This window comes from Nasonia vitripennis, chromosome 4, assembly GCF_009193385.2.
Source record: "Nasonia vitripennis strain AsymCx chromosome 4, Nvit_psr_1.1, whole genome shotgun sequence".
NCBI classification, from domain to species: domain Eukaryota; kingdom Metazoa; phylum Arthropoda; class Insecta; order Hymenoptera; family Pteromalidae; genus Nasonia; species Nasonia vitripennis.
In genome coordinates, this window is record NC_045760.1 from 711,968 (window position 1) to 737,850 (window position 25,883).

The following is a 25,883-nucleotide window of genomic DNA, read 5'->3' on the forward strand; positions in this document are numbered from 1 at the left end:
GCTTTGTTTTCGTCTTATCGGCACGTTTGCGCGGCCTGCATTAGAGCACGCGCTCGATCGAGAGAGCCTAGTTTATTAAAATGCGCGCTAGTGGGACAGCTGGCGAAGAAGTGGATCATCCGTCGGAAGTTAGAAATTCGTATACGCGCCGAGTGCTTTTCGAGATTTTCATTCCCGCATTTGCGTGGGAAGGTGTACATACGACGATTACGCCGGCTCTCTCGGAATAAATTATTCTCGCCTATCGAACAAACTAACACGTTTATTACGGAATATGGAGTATTACTGCCTCTCCCGACTGCGCATAATGCCGCGCGTTGCAATTTAAGGATAAACGCATAACGACGCGTAATCCAGGTGTCATTACATTAACCAACACTGACAAAGCGAGAACAGGTTCTCGGAGCCGAAAGCCCAAAGCAGAAAGCGAAGATCGCGACTCGAAACGCATCGATATCAATTAAGCGAGAGTAGACGGCCAAGTGAACCCAAGCTATATAGCATCTGTTAGAGGTAGAGTTCCTATCTGCTGAATAATTACGAAAACGTATCGGGCTGAAAAAGCGTGAATCGGTGAAGCGAGCTGCGAAGGGGCGCGTTTCTCATGCAAAATTCAAATGAGTAGCTCGCGTGCGTCGCCCGTCTCGGAATAGAGAAAGAGGGGGGGGGGGGTAGGGGGAAACCGACTCTCGCGGACGCCTATAATTGCTGCCGGTGCGAACGCGGCGCACGTTGAGGTGGCAAAACGAAAGAGAGGCCTCGGTACTGATGTGCCATGAATGTCGATCGGAGATCGTACCAGTCTCTGGGATTCTCTGGAAAAGAAGTAGGTGATTCGAGAGCACGACTATATGTATAATGAATACCTGGTTTAACTCGCGTTCGATGAAAGAAGCTGGAAAGTTGGAATGATACGGAAGAAAATGTGGAAGAAGAACTAAAGGGGGCAGAGCGCAGGAAAGTTTTGTAACTGCATAGGTGAATGCTAATGATAGAGGAGCTACGTGTAGGCAGAGTTGGCTCTATCATCGCGAAGTTAGACAGGAAAAAGGAAGACGCGGAGAGAGAGCTGAACAAATTATTCAACAACGATACAACGCGCAGCGGATTAAAAATAGAAGAGGCGAGATAAAAAAGCGAAAGAGTGGACAAAGATACGAAGCAAAACACAGGAGTGTGCGAGTCCTATAAACCCAGATATACGGCGCGGCGGCGATGATTCACGGGGAAAAAGATAAACTCACCGTAATTGCGTCTTGCACTTTGCTCTATATCCACATGTGATGACACGGCGCGGGTAACGCGATACGCCCAGCTATACGCCTGTTAGTCACAATATTACAAGTATATACGTTTATTGTTTATGTTATGCTTTCAACGCGCTCAAGGACACGAGCGTTTCTCGGGCAACCGATGCGTCTCAAAATAATCAGAAAAAAAGGATTGTGTGTACATCAATCTCTCGGCACCGCGAGAGGGAAAAAATCCTGTCTTATAAATTAGCCGAGCGAGCTCGTTTGCGATGTGCAAACATCGGCAGGAGGTTACTCATCGTCGCGATGTTATTAAAAATCGGATACTGCTGCGGCTAAACCATAACAAAAACTTTGGCACAAAGAAACAATTTTCCGATATTAGATAAGCGGCGCACACAGCGCGATAAAAAAAGGAGAGCGTAATTAATAATCTGACTCACGAGACTGACGTCCAGCGCGATAATTCACTCTTTTCTCTCGTCGTGCGCGCGCGTACATATTCTAATGCCTCATCTGCTACGTAGTAGCGGCCGCATCGATTTTTCCGATTACCCTCGAACCGAGCGATAAATCAGCCGCCGCGGGAATCTTCGCGGCCCATATATCGCGCGAGCGCGCGACGCAGTTTAGTCTCTCTCGGGCTTCCTTTGTTTCAATCAAAGCGCCGCACTTGCTCGTACGCGCTTACGCGAGCGCGCAAAAGATACGCTCGCTTGCTCGTTGCACTTGCCCGTGTCCGGCAGATCGCTTAGTTGCGCCTCGACTTCCACGAGCTTTTTGTCGCGCAAATTCCGAGCGATGATTGAAAAAGCGCTCTGCCGTTGTTTAAGTATATCGAGGCGCGAAGTCCAATACCTCGCGTGGCGCTCTTTCAAAGTAGTATCAACTATTCAGCGGCTATTACGTTGTGAAATATTCACCTCATCCGCTGTCGATGCGCTGTACATTCGCCTTACACTGCAATTAAACTTCATGGTTAGCGCGCGGTGCCTGCGTCGATTTCGCGTAATTTTCGAGCATCGCCGTTAATATACGGCGAGGCCTTTCCCTTACAAATACGCGTCTTACGTTCCATTTGCGTCCGCGTCGCTTAATATGAAATACAAGAGCATAATATTCGCCTCGTGTGCCCCGACGCTATCGCGTGCGCGCGCGCGGGTGGCAACGACCGCCGCACACACGCTGAGCCCAGTGTGCCACGCGTACGTGTGTGTACAGCGTGTAGGTCCGAATTAATATAATATGCATATATTTTAATGCCGGCCGCTCTCGTTGCCGGCAGGAAATTGACGACAAACAATTCTCTGAATTGCGATGCAGATAAAGCCGCGCGATTAGATTACGCGTGGACCGCTTTTATGGAGGCGACTCGGTCTGCCACCGCTTCTTCTGAATTTTTAATAAGTGCGCGAAAGCCGCGGCTAATAACCGTATCCATCATCGCCGCGTTCGAGAAACAAGAGTCGGGAGAGAGGGCGTCGAATCAAAGCGGCCGTTTTAAACGAATCCGAAGAATTTATCGCGGCACATCTGTCAGGGAGGAGGCCCGGGGATTAGGCGAGAAATTACCGGCCCTTTAGGAATTTCAGCGCGGTAATTGCGCGCTGCGAAGTCAATCCGAGAGCTCTTAATCCTCGGACGCATGGCCGAGATTAGCTGCCGGAGCATCAGTCCCTCAGAATTGCTCAGCGCCTGACGTATGGGCTTCTTATCTGCTCCTCTCGCCTCGCTGCTACTGGCCATGCGTGTCAGCGGCGTTGTTTCAACATTCGGCCGGTTTGATTTGCGCGAAAATTGCAGTGGCACACGCGTCTGGACGTAATTACGGCGATGTAGCTGTAAACTAATGTTCGATCGACTCGCCGCTTATAAATTACAATGCTCAACATAACAAATTAGTAAATTAGAGCGCCGCGCGCGACTGGTCGGCTCGGAGGTTGAAGAAAAAAGTGGAGTCGAATCCGTTACTCTCAGCTCGCGTGCGTCATTGATTACACGGGCGCGCGCGCTCGTCCTAATGCGGAGCTACTTGTCCGCGCGCGTACAAGTACAGCCAATCTAATGACTCGTTATTAATGATGCGTTTACCGGCGAAACGATTCAGTCTATTACGCGTACCAATATGTCTCGCACGCGTGTATGTGCAGTAACAGCTCTGTACAACAACGTATTTATCATAATGGCTCCGCGAGAGAGGCGAGCGATGAATGTTTCCCGATAAATATGTGTAACGGCGCTCCGACGCGCTCTTTCTATAGACACGCTTTCCTCTTCGTTGTATCGATTGTTTACCGCAATTTCCGACGCAACGTCAAAGTCCGATCTGGAATATTCGCAGATCACTATGCGATGGGGGCAAACCGCTGGTTGGAATAAGTAATCGTTGCGCGCTGATCGCGTTTTATTCCTCGTAGGAGCGCGTTAACCGCTGGAATCCATAGCTCTGTCTCTATCCCTCGTAAAATCCGTAAGCGTTTTATCAGCAGGAAGAATATGGTTATACACAGCAGAGTTATCATTACGCAATGTATGATCGACATTGCTCGATAATAGTGCATGGATCTAAGGCCTGGCGGTAAATTTATTTACGTGTCCTGTATTATTCACGGCTCTATAGCTGACTTTCTTTCATTACATCGAAGCGTGTATCGATTCATCGCTCGGAATACGTAATCAAAGGGAATACGTACTCGGACATCCGCGGTCCTTATCTTCGCATACTTATACCCGGATGGACGATCACCCCTTTCTCGAAATTCGCGCGGCAAAGAATTCGATGATGAATCCGCGCCTAGATCTTCATCGTCGGGGAGCATCTGGTCCGACAGCCGTCTCTCTCTCTCTCTCTCTCTCTCTCTCTCTCTCTCTCTCTCTCTCTCTCTCGCAAATAATTACCGGCTCGAATATTTACGAGCGACTCTTCCTCCCGCTGAGCGAGCGGAGAAGAAGCAGAAAGAGCGAAGCGAAGAAAGATGAAGACGCGCTCGGCGGACTACCTAATGAAGACAATTAGCGGAGGAGAGGAAGTATACGCGCAAGAAATCATTCCTCGCGCGCGCGACGCTCGATGATGAATCGCTGGAATAGTCGAGCCCGTGTATAAAGCGGCCCGCGTAATTGTTGCCGAGCGGTGATTCATCGCGGAATAATAACGATGTCAATGCAATTTAAATTATGCTAAGAAGCGCTTCGGCTACTCCTTTTTTGCGGCTTCGCCTACAGTCGCGCCGGGGAAATTTCGAGAAAAGAGAGTGAAAGTTTGCACAGAACAAGTGCTCGATGCATCTGTTTAATTTACTCTCCTAGTACGAGAACGCTTTGATCTCAGACATTTGCACAAACGTAAGCCAACAGCAGCCGAGTGTACAGAATCTCTTCGATGTCCGTGACACGTGCATATGAAATACCTGGATCGACGTAACCCCGCAGCAACGGCCAGTTAGTAAACACCTGCATCATCGAAAGCGGCTAATGGACCGTTACCGCGCATGAAATACGCACGTCGCATCGACAAAAGTGTAACGCGTTTAATTGTACGGCCGATCGCCGGCGCATCAATTAAAGCAAACGAGTCGCCGTTAATCGAATGATAGGTTAATAGAACGCGCGCGTCTCGTTATCGAATAGTTAATAATCGAGCAAAAACTCGCAACCCCGCCGATGCGAGTGCTCCGCAGTGCAGCGAACCCGCCTGGCTATATATTGCAGTAGAGTGTGACGCTGGCCGCGCGATCGGCGTAGATCATATTTATTCATTGCACGCGCTTTAATCGCTTATCGGCGCGAGTGCTATAAACGTTTTGATGTATTATCGATGAAAGCCGCTGGGCTTTTGTGATGGGCTATATAGCCATGGAGATTTAGGACTTTATAAATTGAATAAATCATCGTGATTATTCGCAGAAGTAAATGTTATATAGTCGAGAGAATATTTACTGCGAATTATTCGGCTGGCGTTATTTCCGATGAGGTAAAGTGACATAAAAAGTCGTCATCGCTCGTTTGCATCGGCAATGTGGCACACTTGTTTCCTAGCGGAATGCAACTAATTTTCGGTCGTTAACCGATCGGTCGAAGGCCTCACATTTTGAATAAAATCCATTAAAATATCAACGAGGACGTTCAACCGCGCGCGCGCGCGACGACAAAACCGAAACGAAATGATGCAATTTTTCCCATCGAGCCGAAATCCGTCTCCGTGATGAAGCAATTTTAGGATGCGCTCGGAGATATCGCTCGATTTAATTAGCTCGCCGGCATGTCCGACACAGTGTCGCAATCGAATTTTTGCGCGTAAGCGTCGCTTATCTAATCGCGACTGGCGTAAGCGCGCGCGCTCGCGACAGGACAGTGCAGACGAGATAAGTGAGCTGGCAGCCGAAGTGGAAAAACAAAAAGGGAGGGAAGAAAAAAATGCCGTCCGACGGCATTCTGTGCCGGAAATTCAGCGCGCATGTGTGTGTGTGTGCGCGCGCGGGGTATACGCGCGCACTCCGCCGTGACATTGTCGAGAGACGTAGCCTTCAATAATTATACTCCTCAAAGGTCTTTAAACTAATAAGGCGACTGCGCCGCGTTCATGGCTGCGCGGCGATGATTCACCGATGAGTCAGTTTTTCTCTGCGTCTCGCGCATCAAGCATCTCCGGCGGCGCTGCATCGCGTAAATTACAGCCGCGGCGAGAGCATCAGCGGCTTTATTCGAAAACTCGGCGTCGTTAAAATTTCGGATTACGAACACCGTCCGATCAAGCGCGAGCCTTACTACTTGCGCATACGAGCGCGATTTTTTCCTCCCGAGAGAGCAGCTTATCAAAATCGCCCATGCGAGCGGCTTCTCGCGGCGAACAATCACACTTAACGTCCCATTAGTTTAATTGGCAATTAACCGCGCGCGGCTAGAATTCGAGGAGCAGTAGCGTCTAATCGCGCGGCGGAGGACAACAAAAACCCGGAAGGCAGAGAGTGAACCGGCTCCTCAATGCCCAGGAACATGTCCGAATCTGCATCGTGAATCACCAATTATATGCCTACACACGACGGGCTCCGGACGTGTCACACAGCGGCTCAGCCGCGAGCGACATGTTCCTCTAGCCGCGCACGTACCCGTGTACCCATAGAGCGATAGCCGCTGCTCGCGCGCGGGAATTTCAAATGCAGAAACAACGAAACGCTATTTTCGCGCGATGTGCAGTTACGCTGCTTCGAGAGAGTTCATTGTTCTCCGGCGCCGCTGCAGCTCAAAAGCGCAGTGGCGGGAATCACGCGATGTGTCTCTTGGGCTATCTATACGTTCTACGTCAGGTATCGAATAAAGATTTCACTCGCGGCGCGCGCGCGAATAACTTCGATTTAAAGGTGTAAGCCGGGATTATAAATATGCCGTTATTTAAATCGTCAGCGCGAAAGTGTCACAAGTCGATGAAAATTTCAATCGCCGCGCGCGAATGAATATTTCATCCGAGCCGCGCGGCAGAAGTGCAGCTCGACATTTGAATGAGGGGAAATTATATAGCACGCGATGTGTTGCGTATTATCGGCTCGCAAAGAAAGCCCGAATGACATTATTAACCCTGGCTAAGAGTAACACGGCTCTCTCGAATTCTCGATAATAATCAGGCAGAAATTGGCGCCGGAGTAAGTATCACTCGGCTAATTCCAGGTAGCAGCGTCGCAGGAACGAATAAAGTTCTCAGTAGGCTGCTCGTCGTTGCCTCTCCTCGGCCGCGCTTTTTCCGCGGGACAAAAAACTGGAGGCAATCAAGAAAACTGAGTCCCGGCGTCGCTGGTGTTTGCTCTTGCTTTATTTGGCTTATTAAATTCTTGCACCTATACCGGCCGTGCTCGACATTTCCTCGACTCGCTTGATTTGCCTCCTTCGATTCATCAGCGCGCGTCACATCAATTCGCGGACCACCGCCGCGGCGGAATATTGCACTCTCGAGCCGCGTCGCTCCGTCACCCGAGCTCCGGAGCGCGATTTTGCATATTAAAGTGTCACTTCATTAGCGGCACTCGCAATCACTCATTCGTCGAGTATTAGCGATGTCAGTTGTGTGCATTACGAGGCGCTTTTTTCCACTGGTCTCGGATAAAAAGCTGCTGCCGGCATTCCTTCGATACACCCATGCGGGAATATTCGATGCGCGTTTTGAATTTTAGCTAATTAAATTACACAGAGGCGCGAGATCCGACAGTGGAACTATGAGCTTTGATTTATCGACGCAAACTATGCATATGCATTAATTGATTTAATTAACGAGAGATTCATTTCAGCTATCACGAATCTATCGCAACAAAGCTTTCACTGCAATTAATAACGGCTCTGCGGCGCGCGTATGAAATTTAATCTCCATTATATACGCATGCCCGGCGTCGGAGGAGTAACAACAAAAAATCGCGGCGGGCTTCTCGCTCGTTTCCCGATAATCAATGAGCTCTCCGCGTTGTGTGTCCCAAAAAGGCCAGAAAATCTGCCGACCGCAATTCCAGGCGGCGGGATTATTGTGAGAGAGCTCGTTTCGTTTCTCGCGCGACCAGCATCGTTTCATCAGCCTCGCCTACATCCCGCTCGCGCGCGATGCAAACCGCGAAATTACAGAAAATATTATAGCCGCCGGGCGTGATTGCAGCGCGTACACGGCGCATAGGAGCTGGGAAGAAAAGGTCAAGCGAAAACTCTGAGCCCCGCAGCGTTTAATGGACTTTCGCGTTGTCCATGCTGGATTCGCACGTATTTTTCGCGCCGGCCCACTGCGCTAATCGAGTACGCGAAAAACGAAAGTCCCGACTCTCCGGCAATTATACGCAATTTTGGAGGGAAATTTTCGCGCCGTAAACCGAGAGAGCAGTTCCGCGCAATGACCTCGCGATGCGCGCCTTTTGCAAACAGGATTTTCCGCGAGAGTAAAACAATTAGAGGATCGGCGAGCTTGCTCTATCAGACATTTCTCTCTCGCGCCGTGTGGAGTGGACGCGTAATTGAATTCACGAAATTCATAAAAATACCGCGCGGTCGTATATTAGAGCCGGGAGTAAGGAGAAGAGGGATAATCGGCTCGTCCATAACCCCGAGTGTGGCTTAAAAACAAGGCATTAGACGAGTGACTCAAATTACAAGCTGTAAAACCGCACTAAATAGCGGAGTTATCGCAGCCGAGAGAGATAGTCGCCGCGAGGGCTATTCCACATAGTCCTAGCACTTTGGAGCGCGCGTGCCTTCGGGCACCTGGAGCCAAACAAACCATTTATACCGTCGAGAGTCAAGGGCCGTTTTATGCTCCGCCGGCTCGTTGACCTCTCTGGCGATGCCCAGCACGAAAAATCGGAGATCGCGCATTTCTACGCTGCGGATATTCTAATGAATTTTTGCCTCGCGCGCACAGCGGGAAAAAAGCAACTCCCGTCAAAGTGCACACACTCGCAGCCGAGGAGCAGCGACTGTAGAGCGCGTCGGCCTGCTCGAAAACCGGTATACGGAGTCGCGCGCGCGGACTGTAGAGCGCTAGGGGAGACCCTCCTCCTCCTTTTCCGCTCCTCTCGAGCTGCAGAGGGGCTAGAGAGAGCCGATCGCCAATAATCGGTTTAAAGAGCCTCGTAAACGCGCGCTCTTGCAACTCTGTCAAGCCCGAGAGACGTAGGAAGGATTGTATTATGCGCTCGAGGCGAGGAGCTGCACACACACACGCGCGCGACAGAGATTGGCCGCGTGTATAATTTATAAATAAACGGCACGTGGACGTAATTTTAAATTAGGATATAAAAAGATCGGGCCCTTCTTAACGAACTTCTTTTTAGACGAGCCTACTGACTTATTGACAGTCGCCGCGAGAGAGAAAGTGAGTCGTAATGCGCGAGTTAATTACGAGGAGGTCGTTGGCCAGCGCTCGCTTTTTTCGGGCGGAGATCGACGAAATTCGACGGGTTTTTTTCGATCGCTGACGCACGTGATTGGGGCAATTTGTATGTTTGATGTTTCGGCATTTTTTCCACTCGGCTCCGAGCCGGCCTATATGAACTTGCAAACGATTATATATGAGTGCGCGCGAACGAGTTAACGCGCGCGTGCACGGATAAATCATAATTATTCGAATCGCGCGTAAGGACCTTTCACAAGCCGGGAGTTGTAAACGTAATTCACAATTAATAAGAATTACCGAATAAATCTTGGCTCTCGCACCTGGCCGCTCGATTTACGAGGGCGCCAAGTTCGAGCTTTTCCTCAAAATCGGACGATTCCGAACTTAACGGAACAGCGCACAAAGAGAACGGCTTGCCGGGAGCGAAATAAAATCCGTCGTGGGCTATCATCCCCGGCGATAAATAAGCCGCGAGTTCCGAGCTCGAGGCCAATAAATTCCATTAGCAGCTGGCACGCATACTATGTATACGAGAGCGCCAAGTTTATAGGTCTTTGCGCAGCGCGCGAAATAAAACACTGTATGCACGTTGCGTCATGCGTTTCTCTCTCTCTCTCTCTCTCTCTCTCTCTCTCTCTCTCTCTCTCTCTCTCTCTCTCTCGGGCGGCGGCTCCAAGGAAAACAAAGGCGAATTTTGAGATGGCAAAAATTTAGCTCGCTCGCTCGCGCTCTTGACTAAGCGGAAACTGTCCCTCACGCGGATGCATTGTTCGCCGAGAGCTTAATTCCGTCCGAATCTACGTACCCACAACACGAGCTTCGGCATTCCAGTGTCATGCCAGCCGCATTCCTTCACTCGCGGCGACTTTGGTCTTTTTGGCAGAGCTCGTTAACCAAAGACAATAGCCGAGATCGCTTTTGCCCCGGCTGAGTCATTTTTTCGAAATAAGCCCCGCGCAGCCGTTTCAGTTATAACGTACAGCTTACGCGATCGACGTAAACCAGCGCTGCAGCTACGGCTTTTTGCGCTTCCAATTAAAATTTTTCCTAGTCGCGCCGAGGAATCTTTATAAACAAAGTCGCTCCCGACAACAAGACCGCACGCGCCTACTTTTCCAGCAATTAAAATCGTGCGCCGAGGATCGCATTCCTCGCGCTTCCAGCGGCTCGTCCGGCCGAGACGAAAATTATAACATCCCCGCGCGTGCTCGCGCATTACAAGCCAACCGTTTAGCGATGGCTCCCATTTGTAAATCGAGCCTCGAGCTTAATTATTTAAATAGCCCGCTCGTAAAATTAGCATGCGCGGCAATTTATCGACGCGCCACCTATTTACATAGTTCCTTAAGCACCACCTCCGCGATATTACAAGTGCACACACCGAACTAATTAAATTGAAATCGCGGTACACGCGATAAAACGAAAATCTTACATTCTCGCGTAAAGGCGGAACGAGCGCGAGCAAAGTGTAAATAAACGCTCGCTTGCGCGCACGAGCGCGGCTAGGCGTCCGATTCTCGTAAATTCAATTATGCAAACGTCCATCGCGATCGACTAGGGGAGGAAGAAAAAGAAGGAGCTGTCTCGGCTCCGTAATCATCGTACTGTGAAAGGCCGGGAGAGCCGTGTGTTTAAGCGGCAGCCGCGGAACATCGGAGATAATGACGCCCGACAGATATAGAGAGAGAGAGAGAAGCGCTGATGTTGCAGCTAGCATCAGCTTCTTTTTTCCCTCGTCTATACGTATACACAAGCGGCCACTCGATCGCCCCGTGGTTTTTCCGTTTTCGAGCGCGCGCGGCCAATGGAAAACCACGATTTTACGTAGCTGCGGAGCAGAGAACCTCGACGCTGCGGCTTCGCTCGTCGTTCAGTCGGCCGCGCGAATTCTGCGCACTTTTGCGCAAAAAGCCTTGTCTAACGGCTTTTCGCTCGCAAGAACTCTCGCTGGAACGTTTGTTCTGCTGAAAGCTGGGGGGGGATCCGATTACAGAGTGCGGGTAATTTCGACTTTGACGTTGTAATCTCGACTGCATCATTGATAATACCGGTTTCCTTGATTTACTATTAATGAACTCCGAGATCGTTTCGAGCGTACGAGAGCGACGTTAATATTATTCAGATATTCTATTTGCGATGGAGATCCATGCTTAATGAGATTACTCTATACTCGCATGCTCGGAGGCACGTCGTGCTATAGATAGAAAAATCGTCTCGATCGACTAACTATACCTGCAGTAATAGTGCCATATACGCATCGTCTATATGCAAGTAGCCTGACTATTTCAAAGCTCCGATGATAGGCAGCCGAGTACACGTGTTTTGTGCATTAAAAAGAGATCGCGTTATTAAGGGAGTCGGCGGCTAAATATGTAACAACGATCCACTTACTTCCATACAGGGAATATCCAAGCTCGCGGCTGTCTGAAGGAATAGGAGATAATAGCATCGCGACACAACGGCTGGAGGAGTATCGTAATCGCTCCTCGCGCGATGGGGTCATACGGGCAAGTGACTTTTTAGCTCGGATCATGCTTGTAGCCGAGAGTAAATAATTGAGACCTTTTGAAAAAGCTCGCACTGCGCTCCGAAGCTCTGTAAGCTCGACAAAGTAGGCGGATCGCGCGAGTGAAATTTTAATCGCAATCTCGAGTCTAAATTCGCCCGCGTATGATGCACATAGTCAAAGCTCTTTGTAACTTTCGAGCACGTCGACGCGGGGGCTGCGTTATATCGTCGGAATGGGCTCTCGACGCCGAGAGCGTCGGGGAAATAATTTTCAAAATGACGGCTCGTTAAAGCTCGATGAATCGGTCGATGAGTTCAGTGCGCGCGGAAAACTCGTAAAATCGCGCGAAAATATACTTGATATGCGCAGTAATTGTCTTTCGGCCGGAGACGCTCGCGCGCGAGCGAGTGACAAAACCGAATGTATAATGCGTGAATATTACCGTTTGAAATAATTGCAGAGACCCCTGTAGGCGCGTAAATTTTCATTATTTTCAGGGGGGTCGAGTGCCATCGAGCCGGAATTCCATTTGTGTTTGTTTTAATTATATTTCAAAATACGCGCGATTTCGTTATTGTCATGCGCGCACAGCGTGGGTCGATTCCGATGATTTTTAATTAAATCCCGCCTTTTCCTCGATAGCTCGCGCATCGGACCTGAAAAACGAGAAATCCATCAGGCTCGGAGCGGAGGAAGATAAGTAGGAGAAATGTTGTTTCCAGTGGCGCGCGTGCTCATTAAAAATCAAAAGCGTCTAAAATTATCTCGAAATTACGAGCTCCGAAAAATAATCGCCTCTCTCTCGCGCGAGCCTCTGATTAATAAACCCGGCTATCATCTTCTACAGCACTCTTTCGAAAGCCAGTCCTATTTTCGTTGGCACTCATTCCCTCGGAAATGTACGTACAGTCGCGTGTATCGCTGGTGTTGCGTGCAGTTATCCCGTCCAGCGGCTCGCATACATTAGGCGACGCGTCAGGAGCCGTCATTGTCGTGCACAGCTGCACGCGAATCGACTCGCAGGTATACATTATACACGCAGCTAGACGGCGGAATAAAACTCGATTCGGAAAAAGGACGAGAGGACTTCTCGCGAACCTAATGACGCGCGCGAGAGAGAGAGAGAGAGTGGGAAAAACGAGAGGAAGGATATCGTAATTTTATTCCCCGGCGATAGCATATTGAAACTTTGTGCTTTTTGCGCTCGACCATTGTTGGAAAATCTTTAGAACGCGTGCACGGCGTCGGGTTCAAGAAACGGAATTTCCGAGTATAGTCGCTGCTAAAAATACACTTTAATAACAGGCTCTATATCGTTATAAAACATAAAATATTCATTCGCAGGCTACGACAGTCGCAGAAGCAGCGGAGAAGGCGAGGAGAGAGAGAGAGAGAGAGAGAGAGAGAGAATAGAAGACACGATTAAAGGGAATCAGGAGGATACGTGCGCGCGCGGAGCCTCGAGCTGTGAAACAAGCGACGGAGAAGGAGGGAGAGAGCGAAGAGCCGGAGAGAAAAACACGGCGAAACGAGAAAAATGAAAGCTGCCGCGAGGATACGTGAGGTAAGGGGGATATGAGGAAGGCGCGAGGAGCAAAACGAGCGAACGGAGGAAAACAGTAGGAGAGAGAGAGAGGGGAGGTAATTACTCCGGCGACATTGACCCGTCGGCGACTCGTCTCGAGCCTCGCATGTATATATATATATATATATATATATATATATGTGTGTGTGTGTGCGTGTGTGAGTGTGTTCGGAGCCACACGCCCCCGTATACCCACCGCGCTGTACTCTCCACTACATTGTCTCTCCTCTCACGTGTAACGCATCTTTTTCAGAGATTCTTTGCTCCTTTTCTGCGCCGCGCACACGTTTTGACGTAATTTATTCTCAGCTGGCTGCCGATAAGCCGACTGATTAATAACCGATGTGCCCCTTGATAATGACGTTTCTATTTATAATCCCCGAGCTTATAATTTCGCTCTCGCCATCTTCCCTCCCCGCCGCCGCCGGACTGCAATTATCGTACGCGCGCTAGCTCTCGAAACAATAAATATCGGCCCATCGATCGCCTTTCTTATACACTTCTCTCGCGGCGGCGCATCCGCTCTTTATTTCCCGAAACTGTTGCACACTCCCGCGTTTACCACCGATTCTAGCATCACTAGCTCGTGTGTATCTGCCCCGTTAATCTCCAATTCGCATAGCAGCGCTGTCTGCCGTACGTTTCGAGGCTCAAGGTATACCAGCTCTACGGTTCACTCGAGTTCACCCGTCGACCGGCGAACCCAAGCGAGCGAGGGAGAAGCTATCCGCAGGCGATTCCGAGAGCGGATCTTTCGATCGAACTGCGCCGCCGCTGCAGCGCGAGACCGATCTAATTAGGAGCCGAGAGCCGGTTACGTGTGCTTACGCACGCACACACACGAGCGAGTTTTTCGGTGTCACGGAAATCTCCGGATCGCGAACAACGGATTTCTGCAAATGACTTTTTAACAACTGCGCGATAATTGCGGAGGGCTGGGAAACTCGCTTCCGCTTGTATAGGAATTGATGCAAAGCGCGTATAATAAACGCCGCGGCGCTCTGAACTATTTACGTCAGCGCGAAGAAAGAACGTCAGCCGCGGATTCCGGAGCTTTGAATTAACGATGAATCACGCTCGTGAGCGTCATTAATAATCGCACTGCGCGGCCGACGTCGCTCTTTAATGAACATTGCGCACTCGAAAGAATCCTCGACATTGTGCTTTCCGCGATCGCTGCTATACACACCGCTCTGATCGACCGTTTCTTCTTCTCGAGGAATGATTTACGCCCGTGTCAGGAGATAAATTATTTCTCACAATCTAATCTCGCAGCTGTGTGACGAAGCCTTGACGAGCTGTATTCAGCAACAATAAAGGCCCGAAAGTTCCAGTAGCGCGAGACCGGAAAAGTTTTACCGGCGGGAAAATCTCCTCGCATCCTAATATCCATATCGCTCGTAAAAGCCCGCAGCCGGGCCGCGTCAGATCGGTGTTTAACCTTTCCCGCGCTGAAAAGGAAACTTTACCAGTGGCAGCAGCAGCGAGCGATCGAGAGGAGAAAAAAGTGTCGTTGGCCGGTCGTAAAAAATATTTTCACAGCCTCGGAACGTTATCGCACATTCGTTGGATAGCTTATGCACGATTCGAGCGCGTGTGCCACCGTGAAAAGGGGGCTACAGGTATAGGCGCGCTTCACCTCCACTCTCCCTCTCTCTCTCTCTCTCTCTCTCTCTCTCTCTCTCTCTGCTGCTGTACCGTTAAGCTGCAGCGCGTCGTTTCTTTCTTCGAGAAAGTGTACCTACGCCTAGCCTACAGCCTGCATCGTGGCAGAAGCAGCAGTCGCTCTCTCGGGATTTCGTATATCTTATCGGGCCGATAGCAATTAACGAAGCGCCGCGCTTTATGAATATGGCCGGGTTAATAATACCATTTCCGACGAGAGTCCGGGCTATGGGTAATCAGCGATTAATTGGGGAGGCTGCAAAGTTTCAGCCGATGAAACTGCGCAGGCTGAGTAATTCAATTCAGGAGGAAAAAGATCGGCCGGCGGGAAAAATCCGCGTCGTTAGTGGAAGTTGTAAGCGAGTATGTACGGTTATTATCTCTGCATCTCATCCGAGGCATCAAAACATACTCCCTCGTAGGACTACCGTTAAGCCTCTCTCTCTAAATCTCTGGCGGAAGAAACTGCAGCAGCAGCAGCAGCAGCCGAGCTGCGCAGTAGCTATCCGCGAATAATAACAGGAAAAATATCGCCTCTCCCGGAATAATCGCGGAATAGTAATAGCGTGAAATTAGATGCCATGCGCGCGCGATCCAGTGGCGCGTAATATTGCCAGCCGTCCGTTCAGAGAAGATCGCGAGACTAGCAGCCGGTTAATGTTGGGAATCAAGAGTGGAGAGAAAAATCCACGTGCTCCGTACCGTTAGAGCGTAGGATCTGAAAGCTCTCGCAGCAGACTGATCTTGATTCGATCGGCCAGCGCCGATCATAATCGCTTAATGTAATCCCCGCAGCGCGAGCCCGCGCGTCAACTTTACGATTGCGCGCGCTGAAAGCAGCTGCACAGTGTAATATGAGTGTATACAGCAGCGACTGTCGCCCCGGGATGCACCCGCATGCCGTTAATTTTTAGTAGCGTAAACGCGGCCGAGGCATACATTTCAGCGGCCCTAATGCGCGCAACTTATATTTAATTCAATTCATAATTTACACGTGTTTCTGCTTCTCGCGGACGAGGATGTGAGCGGCGAGAGAGGTTGGCCGGAGGAAATAAAAATTATAAACACGTAAGTAATGTGCCATATTACTTTATTACTTTACGGCACCGATGTTTATCTTGCGCGCGCGGTATATGAAATTTCGCTAGGCACGCGAGCGGACGAAAAAAAGTAATCAGTATTCCAGGAAGGCTGCGCGCCGGGTCATCGGAGAGCACAGAAGTTCGGAGGACGAAAGGGCCGCGAAAATTACGTAAACCATTCCGCGGAGTATCGTTACGTTCCCTGCGGTGCAGCGGTGCACTGTTCCGAGTTATCAGAGCTAGCTGCATCGCTTATGCATTCCGGGCAGCTCTTCACGGCGTTTCGGCAAAAGCCCCGAACGAATCCTCTTAATAAACTGGGTTGCGCAGCTCGGAGAGCATACAATGGCGCGAGAGATACCGTAAGTTCGCACGATCGCGCGAAGGTCAGCTCTCGACCTGGAAAAATACACGCGGCGCAGCGCGGGAGGTCCGCGGATTAGAGGCTGCGCGCGGCGCAGGAAAAAAGAGCCGTGCGCGGGATTATCTCGATGTGTCGCGCGCAGCGCACAGTGTGTGTGTGTGCGATGCGCGAAGAAAAACGGCCGTTGAAACGTGACGCGGGGCTCGGGCCGTGGATAGCTGGCTGAAGAGCGGGAGAGCGAGAGAGGAAATCTCGACGCGATTCAATGCATCACACTCGCGCGAGCCAGCGTACAGGTACTGTGCGAGAGTTTACACAGCACTCTTTTATTCCTCTCTCGGTTGTAGCCATTTCTTTACGGGGCTCAGGTGAAATTTACGAACTTGTTCGAATGTGTCCGCGAATAACTTAAGCTTTTTAGGGACGTTTTTTACGAGCGGCCGACTCTCGCGCATAGGTGTCGGGGAGCTATGAGTGTGTTTAGGTCGCGGGCTCGGGATTAGGAGCTTTTGTCTCGGGCCGTGACGAAACTGGGTTTCTGGACTATTTCCTCGTGCACGCACGCACACGCACACTCTGGCCGTTTAATTAGGCGTCGTATTAATTTTACGCCGCTTTCATGGCCACTCGAGACGGCGGAGCTCTCGGTCGGTTTACGGTTCGATATAATTAAAAGGGTAATCTTATTAGAATAACAGGTTGCGCGCAATAAGGCCCGCGATTTACACTCGCTTTTCAGATGCTAAAACACGAATGCGCGAGTGCGGGAAAATTTATTCGAGCTTCGGATGCATCATACTCCGCGACTTTCATTCCCACGATGCGAGTCTTCTCTCGCGGTGAACTCGAAGTTTAGCATCGGCAGTTGGAGTTTCTTGCGCGCGCAGCCTCGAGATTAGCGCGCTCGGGACTTTGCGATACTGGTCTTCGCGCGCATCGGGTTCAGCACTGCAGCCAAGGGTATACGCACACACAACACCGGGAGCTATATGCTGCGCCTCACCTGCTCCGCCGCGCACACCTGTCCCTACACGTGTATGCGCGTACACAAACAGAGGCGCAGGCAGCTATTTTCTTGCAGCCAGGTGACTGCAGCGTGCGCGAAATCTCGGCTGCAGCCTCCTGCGGTGCCGTGCAACCTGTTTTCTCTCGAGTCTATACGCGCTGGCCGCGGAGGACGCATTGTTGTGACTGTGTCCTGCAGGAGGGACAACCTTTTCCGATCTTTACACGCACGCATACATCGACGTCCTCTCTCGCTCTGGCTCTCCGGCCGCAATGATGAATAGCCGCAGGTTCGGGCCGCTATTTGCATAGAGAGGGCATTTTTCTCGATTTCGCCTACCTGCGCGCCCGAGATGGATGTCGGTCGACCCACTGCACTCTCCGCATGCGGGCAGAGACATTTTTTTCCACGGATGATTTTCCCTCTGTTATTCCGACGAGGCTGCGCTCTTAAACGCGCCGCGCGATAATAGACTGCTCAAATTCGAGAACCGGAATCCTCGCTTGACACGGGGAAAATATTTGCGCAGCCTCTGCGCCACTCGAGCGCTCGCGCAACGACGAGGCGAGGAGAAAAACAGAAGCTATAAAGGCACTCGATCGCGCGCGCGAGAGAGAGAGAGGGAGAGAGAGAGAGAGAGTATCGTCGAGGGTATATCTCTTCATTTTCCAAGGCGCTGCGACGTGCGCGTCTCTTCCATAGGTACACACGCACACACTCACACATAATACTCGGGAGCGAGGGATCGGCCGTGGAACGATGACTGCGTCATCCGGTAGCCGAACGGCATCGATCAACATCTCGTGGCCCCGAGACGAATGGGCTTTCGTGAAGAAAGTGAAATGAGAATGCCGTGGAGGAGACGATATTCTAAACCGAAATTTACATACGCTCCGCGTGTTCGTGTGCGTGCGAGCTGATCTCCTCTTAAATTCTCCAGAGCGAGCAGCTATAATTCAACGCCAGAGAGGATTCTCCGGGCTCGTATTTTCGATTTTCGACCAGTCATTTGGGCTCGTCCTCGACGAAAGGGGGAGGAAACGTGTTTTTCTTTCATTATTCCCACCGCTGCGCGGGATCGAAGCCGGTTCATCGAGAGGAGCGCGTGCAGCCGACTTTTCAGAGTCGTGTGGAGCTGCAAAGTGAGCTTTTGCGTGCGGCTTTACAATTTTCGAGATTCCGATCTGAAATTTTATAATTTATAGCGAGGTCAAGCGGCGAACTTTGTCCAGTCATTAAGTCGGGAGTAGGCTTGCTCGGTTAAAAAGTCGTTTGAAACAGCCGGTGATCAAGAGCGCGCGAGGCTATTCGCGAGAAAATCCCTAATGAACGAAACTCGTCAAGTCGAATGGAAGAAAGAAGATGGAATATAGTAGCCGAGCCGCGCGACGTGCACATTATGCAAAGCGTAAGGAGTCCCTCGCTCCGCGTCCCGGTATAATAACGCTCGCTCCGTCACGTACCGGCCATTATGAAAGAAGATCGTTTCCTCGATAGACCCTCTCTCTCTCTCCCTCTCTCTCTCTCTCTTTCCTGCCGCGGAGAACGAAACCGACACACTCGTGATGAAGCGGCCCCCGCTTAGTCGGAATATCGACTCCCGATGCCGCGATGTGTCACGGCGAAAACAAAACTCTCTCTCTCTCTCTCTCTCTCTCTCTCTCTCTCTCTCTCTCTCTCTCTGGGGGACAGCGGAGCACTTAGCGGGGAAAAGCGCGCGAAATTCAATTGCTTTGTCTCCCCCTTCACGGCCGCGCGGGCTTATAACGCGATTTCACCGCGTGCGCGGAGAGATTATTTATCGAAAATGGATATTTTTATTCGGCCGGGAATCGAAGCCGGCGCGCGCTGTCTAAACAGCAGATACGGCGAATCGCACTTAAGTGCGTAATAATGTCCCCTTCCGATGCGGATTTCAGGAGTTATCTGCCGTTATCGGCGTTATGCGCGCGCGCGGCGAGCCTCCGCATATCGATACGGGCTCTCTATTGTCTGAAAGTCGCTCTCGCGGCGGCGCAATTTATCGGAATGGCTGTGCGCCGAGAGAGAGAGAGAGAGAGAGAGAGAGAGAGAGAGAGAGAGAGAGAGAGAGAGAGAGAGAGCTTTTGATATCGAGCCAGTCCTGATTGAAAGCGGCCTGAAAATTTGTCATGCAAAACGAGCGACATTTTAATGAGCTTTCATAACAATGGCTAATCACGCTGTAAAATTATCGGTACGCGGCGGGCTCGATCTAGATAGCCGCTTAATAAACGAGCATTCATGCTAATAAGCTGGATAATGGTCGAGCGGCCGGATAATCTAGATATAATTTTCTCTGCGCCACAGGCCGCCCCGCGAGGAAATGGCGCAATCCGCGCGAAAAACCTTACGCACTGCGCGCGTTGAAGTGTGCGGGAATCGAAACGAAAACAAACAATAACAAACGCACGGAAGGAGAAGTCGCGCAAGGCCAAGTGGGGGCGGCGGACGAGAGGAAACCTCATACACACGCGAGACGAGATAAGGCGCGAGCGAGTGCAAGCTCGCCGGTGTGATTCCTCTGCGCGATGATGCAGCCGCGCGCCTGTAGTTCCGGGCAGGCTATCAAAACGCGCCCAAGTGTCCCATAACCGCATACCCCCCCCCCCCCCCCCGATTATCTTTAGCGCTAGTCGCTCCGCTGCTGAGTGCACAGATGCTGCTGCTGCCGCTGCTGCGGAGATCAAAATACGCCTCTCTAATGGGAGAAGAGGAGACATTGTAATTAGCGCGCGGGCTATCCTATAACCCGCCACAGCAGCCGTATGATTACACGGGATCGTTTTAATTACGACGCTAATTGAGGTTTTTCGCGCGGAAAAAAGAGCGCGTCTGCATTTGTCCCTTTTAAACTCTTTCCTCGCGAAAATGAAGTTTAATTCGTCTAATTGGACGCGGGAGGGGATCAAGTTTCAATTACGCGCGAGTTTTACGGCGAATCGGCGCTTTGCCGAATATGCCTACGCGGCAACAACCGATGCTAATGATAACGTTTATACGATAAGTGCTATCGCCTTACACGCGATGCGCCCGCCGGCTTATCTCGCGAAACCGAGTTCAACTTTAATGAGCGCCAAAGTATGTGTAACGTGATGTCCGTGAGTGTCTTGATTCGTCAATTAGTCAGGAAACCTACTGCACGCACATTTCCTATAGGAGCTTTATATAGTTTATAATTACGCCGGCTCTACGCGGTGTATTAATAATGCTCGGATTGCGCAAAACTGCAGCGGCGATGCACGCTTCAGATGTCAGGAGGAAATTACTCGATATAGAGTTGTTTCTATAATGACGGCTGAAAAATTGATAAGGGCAATTGTATAATGAATTTTCGCGCGAGCCGTATATCACGCTGATAGCGCCGAGTTCAGAACCGCGGCGTGAATTATTACGGCTGCAGCTAGTGTACAAGTTTCGCTCGTTCGCGTAACTTGTATACCTATACGCCCGCTGGCTTCGTAAATTCGGGACCGATTCTCAATTGAATAACCCGCTTTTGAACGCGTTGCTACTCGCCGAAACAACACTAATCGCGGGTTCGTTAAAGGTAAACGCGAAAAAGTCACGTGCCGCAATTGACACATAACGGATAGCGCGGAAAACTGTACACATCGCGAATATCGACTCTCGAGGGCCAACCGACTCGAATCGACTGATAAGCGATAGTGTATAACCTTTCTATTAATAATTCGACGAACTGGAACCGATCATTGTTTTTCCTCCGGTCCGCCGATTGCATCAGCAGATGACCCACGCCGATTATTCCACCGAGATATTTTTCTCCCCTGCATACCTATCGACTGAACAGCAGCGGCATGCGGAGCCTGACACTCTTTCGAAATAGTTCCGTAAACGTCTCTCGCTGCGGCGGCGAACACGCGTCTCTCTCTCTCTCTCTTTCTCTCTCGAGCCTTCCATCGCGGAGCGCGCAGCAGCATACATACGCTGTACACAGTAGGCCGAGGGGAGCCAAACACGGCGCAAATGTCACGACTGAAAGCCATTACCGTCCGACTTATCTCCTGGGCCCGTGCTCGGGTCACGTTCCCAAGTTACAACGAAAAGCGCTGTAGCGCCGCGGCGAGGAGCAGCTCTTGCGCGATATCGTCATTAGAAGTAGATGGACGTGCGTCAACGCCTTTTTCTCCCGAGTTTTATTGGACGATTTACGCGCATGCTAATGCTACGGCAGGCGCTTCTGCAAAATTTATGAATTATGGAAGCTCCGCGTACAAATATAATCATACGTTCGCTGCTGCAGTCGTACTCGGTGATTCAGCCGAGCGGGAGAGAAGCGCGGGCCAATTAAAATTCATTCACTTCACAGTCTTTGCTGAAGGTCAGCGCTTAACTGCTGAAACTTACTCGTCGTTCCGGCCAATAAACTAGAGGTGCGCTTGGAAGTTTTTCGGCGAAACTAAAACGACTCGCCGGCTGATTATGTATTCATTAGCCTTTTTCGCAAGAGCCGGAGATAGAGAGAGAGAGAGAGAGGGGGGGGGGGAGGAAGAGGATCACTGGCGCCGCACCGGGCGAAAAAATCCTCCTCGTCGCGCTCGTTTGGATAATTTTATACTTCCGAGAATCGCGGAAAACAAAGTGCATTTTTTCGTATGCGAAAGGAACAGGGGCAGGCATCCCCGTCAGCCGGACGAGCGGAGAATCTTAAGCGCCGCGTGTAAGTACGGAAAGTCGCGCATTGATAATCGGCCGCGGAGCAGTCTAAACCTGTTATTCCGAGTAGCCGGCTCGCGCGCAAAAAGTCGAGCCGCGCTTGTAAAGCAGCGTGATAACTTCCAATTTAGCGGTGGTAAAGAGACTCGCTCTCGCTCTCCCTCGGAGCTTTTCGAGGACGACCGCGAGTCGTCGTCGTCGTCGGCGTTATCGCCGCGGATAATCGGGCCCCGAGTTTCATCCTCGTGCGCGCAAAAGAGCAGCACAGTGGGCGGATTCCTCTGGCGCTACTCCGAGATTCTATCGCTGTACGCGCCTCTGCCTGCGCTGCTTCTTCTACTGCTACTTTTCCCGAGAGGAGAGATCTTACGCGCGCATGCATGTACGCTCCCTTTGCCCTTATAATGCAAGATCAGCGATCCGATTCCGCGGCGGGGGACCCGGATTTCTCTCCCTCCCTACTTCTTATTCTTGCGTCTCCTCCTCCACACTTTTTCGTACTGTTGTACGGCGGCCGGACGAGCTGGGCTTGCGAAATTACGGATTTCGCCGCCGCTGCTGTGGGAAAATCAAATACAAGAGATTTATTATTGGCGATATGTGTGGAAAAGTCTCGCCGAGCATGACATAACGCCCCGGCGTCGCCGTGTTCGATTTTAACAAGCTCTCCTTTGTACCTGCGATGTAGCGGATTCGACGCCGCTTATTTACACGAGTCTGAGTGGGGTGTATTTTATTATTTATAAAAATAAATAATTTCGACGGAGAGCAAATTTGATGTGCGACGCAAATATTTGCGTGAACAAATACGAGCTTCAAGCGTATAAATACCGCTGTCAATATTGCGCTAACGTTATCGAGAGGCGGCGGCGTAATAAGGAAAACAGCGATCGAATACAATGCGCAAAGTTACATTTATCGTTTCGGTCAACGACCACGGCGCAAATTTATATTTTCATAAAAGTTGCAGGAACGCGAGCGAGCTCGTTAAAATGATTCGGTTAGAATAAGTGCACGGCTATTTCCGAAGCGGCCCAGCGGCCGAGTACTTGGAAGCGATGATCGAACATTTAGCTTTTAATTCAATCCCACTCTCGTGCCCGCATTAATAAAGCCAGAGTACGATTCGTCGCGCCATTAAGTGCCCGCGGCAGCGGCACGCAGGCTCGGAGGAGACGAACCGGCGGCGAGGGCTTACGCGACTGTTTGCCTTTCTTATCGTCCAGACGCTGCTTGATCGATCGCTCATCGGTGCTCATATCCATGATTTCTCCCGATGAATATTGTGCAACGGAATTAGCATATACCATTCTAATTGGTTCGCGGCAAATACTACAATAGCTTCGCGTTTTTAACCAAGCTCGAGCGATATCGCTGACCAAGCCTCTCGCAGCAGAGATGCCTTATCGCGTAAACAAATTGAATCGGTTACCATGCTGCGCTAATTATGAGATCACGGCGAGCTGCAGCCTCGCGCTTTCGATGTATATTCATAATCACATTAATTCCGCGATGTTAATTAACGCCATCCAACCTGCTACGGATACTTCATATTTACATGAAAAATCAAACACAATATATTCCTGCGCGCGGGTATTTAAATAATGCTATGCAGCAGCGATAGTCTGAATTAAAGCCAGCAGGAGTTGTTGACTTATCTTATGCTAAGCAGGTCATAGGTAGGATCGAAAAGGCGAAATTCTGAAGAAATCGCTTCTCATAATATACGAGCTGCGCGTGTCGCGGATACCTATGTTATCGCCGACGGGACGAGGTCGACAACCGGATCCTCCGTATCTCGCTCTCTGCGCCTTGCCGCGGATCCGGCGAATTCTTTCTCGCAGTTTTCGTTATTGAATCGGTCTAAATAACAGCGCTCTCGCCTGTACAGTTACACGTTATTCGATTTTGAGAATGACGCAATGAGGGAACCTGATTTCGAAAGGCGTATAGGTCCCATTGTGCTGTAAAATACGCTGCAGCGCGTGTGCGGGCGTGACTTTTGCGGCCATTCGAAAACCGGTATTCAGACATTGTTAGCTTCCTCAGCCTACATCCCGCGCGAGCGCGCGCAATTTGCGAAAACGATTTCAATAATAACGAGGACGCATCTCGTTGCAATTTGCGGCAGAGTTATAATAATCCGCGGCGCGAGAAAAACGAAAGGGTCGAGAAGATAGAGGCGAAGTGTGTCGACACGTCGAGGCGATTTGAATAATCGGCGCGAGCGAGAGAAATAAAGAAATAACTCAGGGTCTAATTACCGGCTCGCGAATCATCGATTTTCCGTAATAGCCCGCGATCTCCTTTTTCCCGCCGCCTCGGCGACGTTTATCGCTAATTGAATTCAACAATATCCCATGCAAATATTCCCAGGCGCGATTTTTTCTCTCAATCCGCGTATAAAACAATTACTTAATCACGCGCGAGACCATTTTCCCGTTCTCGTTCTCATTGAGCTGCCTAATGGGAATATTTAACACGAAAGCTGGAACTTTCTTCGTCCATTTTACGGCGTTATAAATATTCACGGGCTCGCGCGGGCGAGCGATTATCGCTAATCACCGCGGCAAATGGCAAAACAATCCGACGCGCGGCTCTGTGTGTACTTGCGCAACGCAACCGCGCCGAGAGAGCTAGAGAGACGTGACCCGCAGCCGCGAGCGATTTTTCTCGCGGCTTAATCCGATTCTTTTCTCGAGTCTCTCTCTCGCTCCGATCCTTATTTCCCGGGCGTCGAGGGGGGCACGCGCACGGCATCATTGGATACTAATAGTTATAATTACGAGCGTTACTTTCCTGCGAACGTTTTCACAGCCAGCCGGTTCTCATCGCCGGCACATAATAATTCTCTCCTTCTCGCGGCACCTGCATTTTCTTTAATGACGAGCGTCGCTCCACTACTCGCGCGCGCGCGCGAGTGCATTGCGCGTAATCCGTTTTCTTTGCCGAGCGGGCTGCGTTTAGCACCTCCAGAAGAAAGGCTTTCGCGCGCTCCGAAAGAGCCTCCCCGGAACTAACTTGGTTCTTATTAACGACTGGCCGAAAGAAATGGCATTATGCGCGCGAGCGAGGTTATATGGGATTTTTATGGATACACGGGCCGTTTTCTCGACGAGTTAACGAACGCGGCCTCTTGAATTACGCTTTTTCAAGCTCCTCGCTGCGTGTGTACCCCGGCGTTTCTCACGTCGGCGCTCGCGCGTGGAAAGTTGAACTATCGAGGCTTTAAACATTTTCGCGCGCTGTTTACGCATGGCACGTTTTCGAAACCCGCGCGTTGTCGCAAGTTTTACAGTAATCCCATCCGCGAGTATTAGCCTGTCAAATAATGCATCGGATATTCCCCGTGCATTAGCTCGTGCTCGGGGCAGAAAACTGCGTGAAATTAACCTCATTAAGTGGAACCCTCGTAATTGGAATAGCTTTTTTCCCCGAGTAATCAGCAGCTACACGCATCGCTACTTTAAAGCGAAGACTCGCGCGCGGCCCGTCACTGCGGCGCATAGACGCGCGCGCTTTTAATGTGATTTCCCTCCAGCGATCCTCCTATAAGCGACGCTAATGCGCCGAAAAGAGAAAAGTACGACCGATAATGAATCGCGAAAAAGGAAGAGCCGCGCCGCGTCCATTTAAATTATTCGTCGACAAAAACGTATCCCCTGCGAACACGTATAGGGCTGTGCACTTCCCTGAGAAAAGCGTACGCTATTCCATCGAGCGGCCCCTTATCACACGTAGCTAATGAAAGCATTACGCCCCGGGGCTTATGTAAACACGGCGGGCACTTTTGAAAGTGCGCATCTCGTTCGATGATCGTCGCATGCTCCCGCCGCGTCTGAGTTGCGGCTATGGATATTAGC

At 50.6% G+C, this 25,883-nt stretch overlaps 2 protein-coding genes across 5 annotated transcripts in view; one reads left to right on the plus strand and one right to left on the minus strand.

The window, feature by feature from the left end:
- Positions 1–25,883, minus strand: part of LOC100123314 (serine/threonine-protein kinase MARK2-like) — a 366,766-nt gene that overhangs the window by 294,677 nt on the left and 46,206 nt on the right. The gene's annotated exons all lie outside the window — the stretch shown is intronic.
- The window catches only part of LOC100680401, a 221,883-nt gene that overhangs the window by 5,983 nt on the left and 190,017 nt on the right, over positions 1–25,883 (plus strand). The window contains exon 2 of one of the 3 annotated variants that reach the window (XM_008213378.2): positions 12,968–13,187. The exons of the other annotated variants lie outside the window; for them this stretch is intronic. The gene's annotated coding sequence lies outside the window, so the exon portion shown is untranslated. The remainder of the gene's footprint in view (positions 1–12,967; positions 13,188–25,883) is intronic. 3 annotated transcript variants of the gene reach the window in all.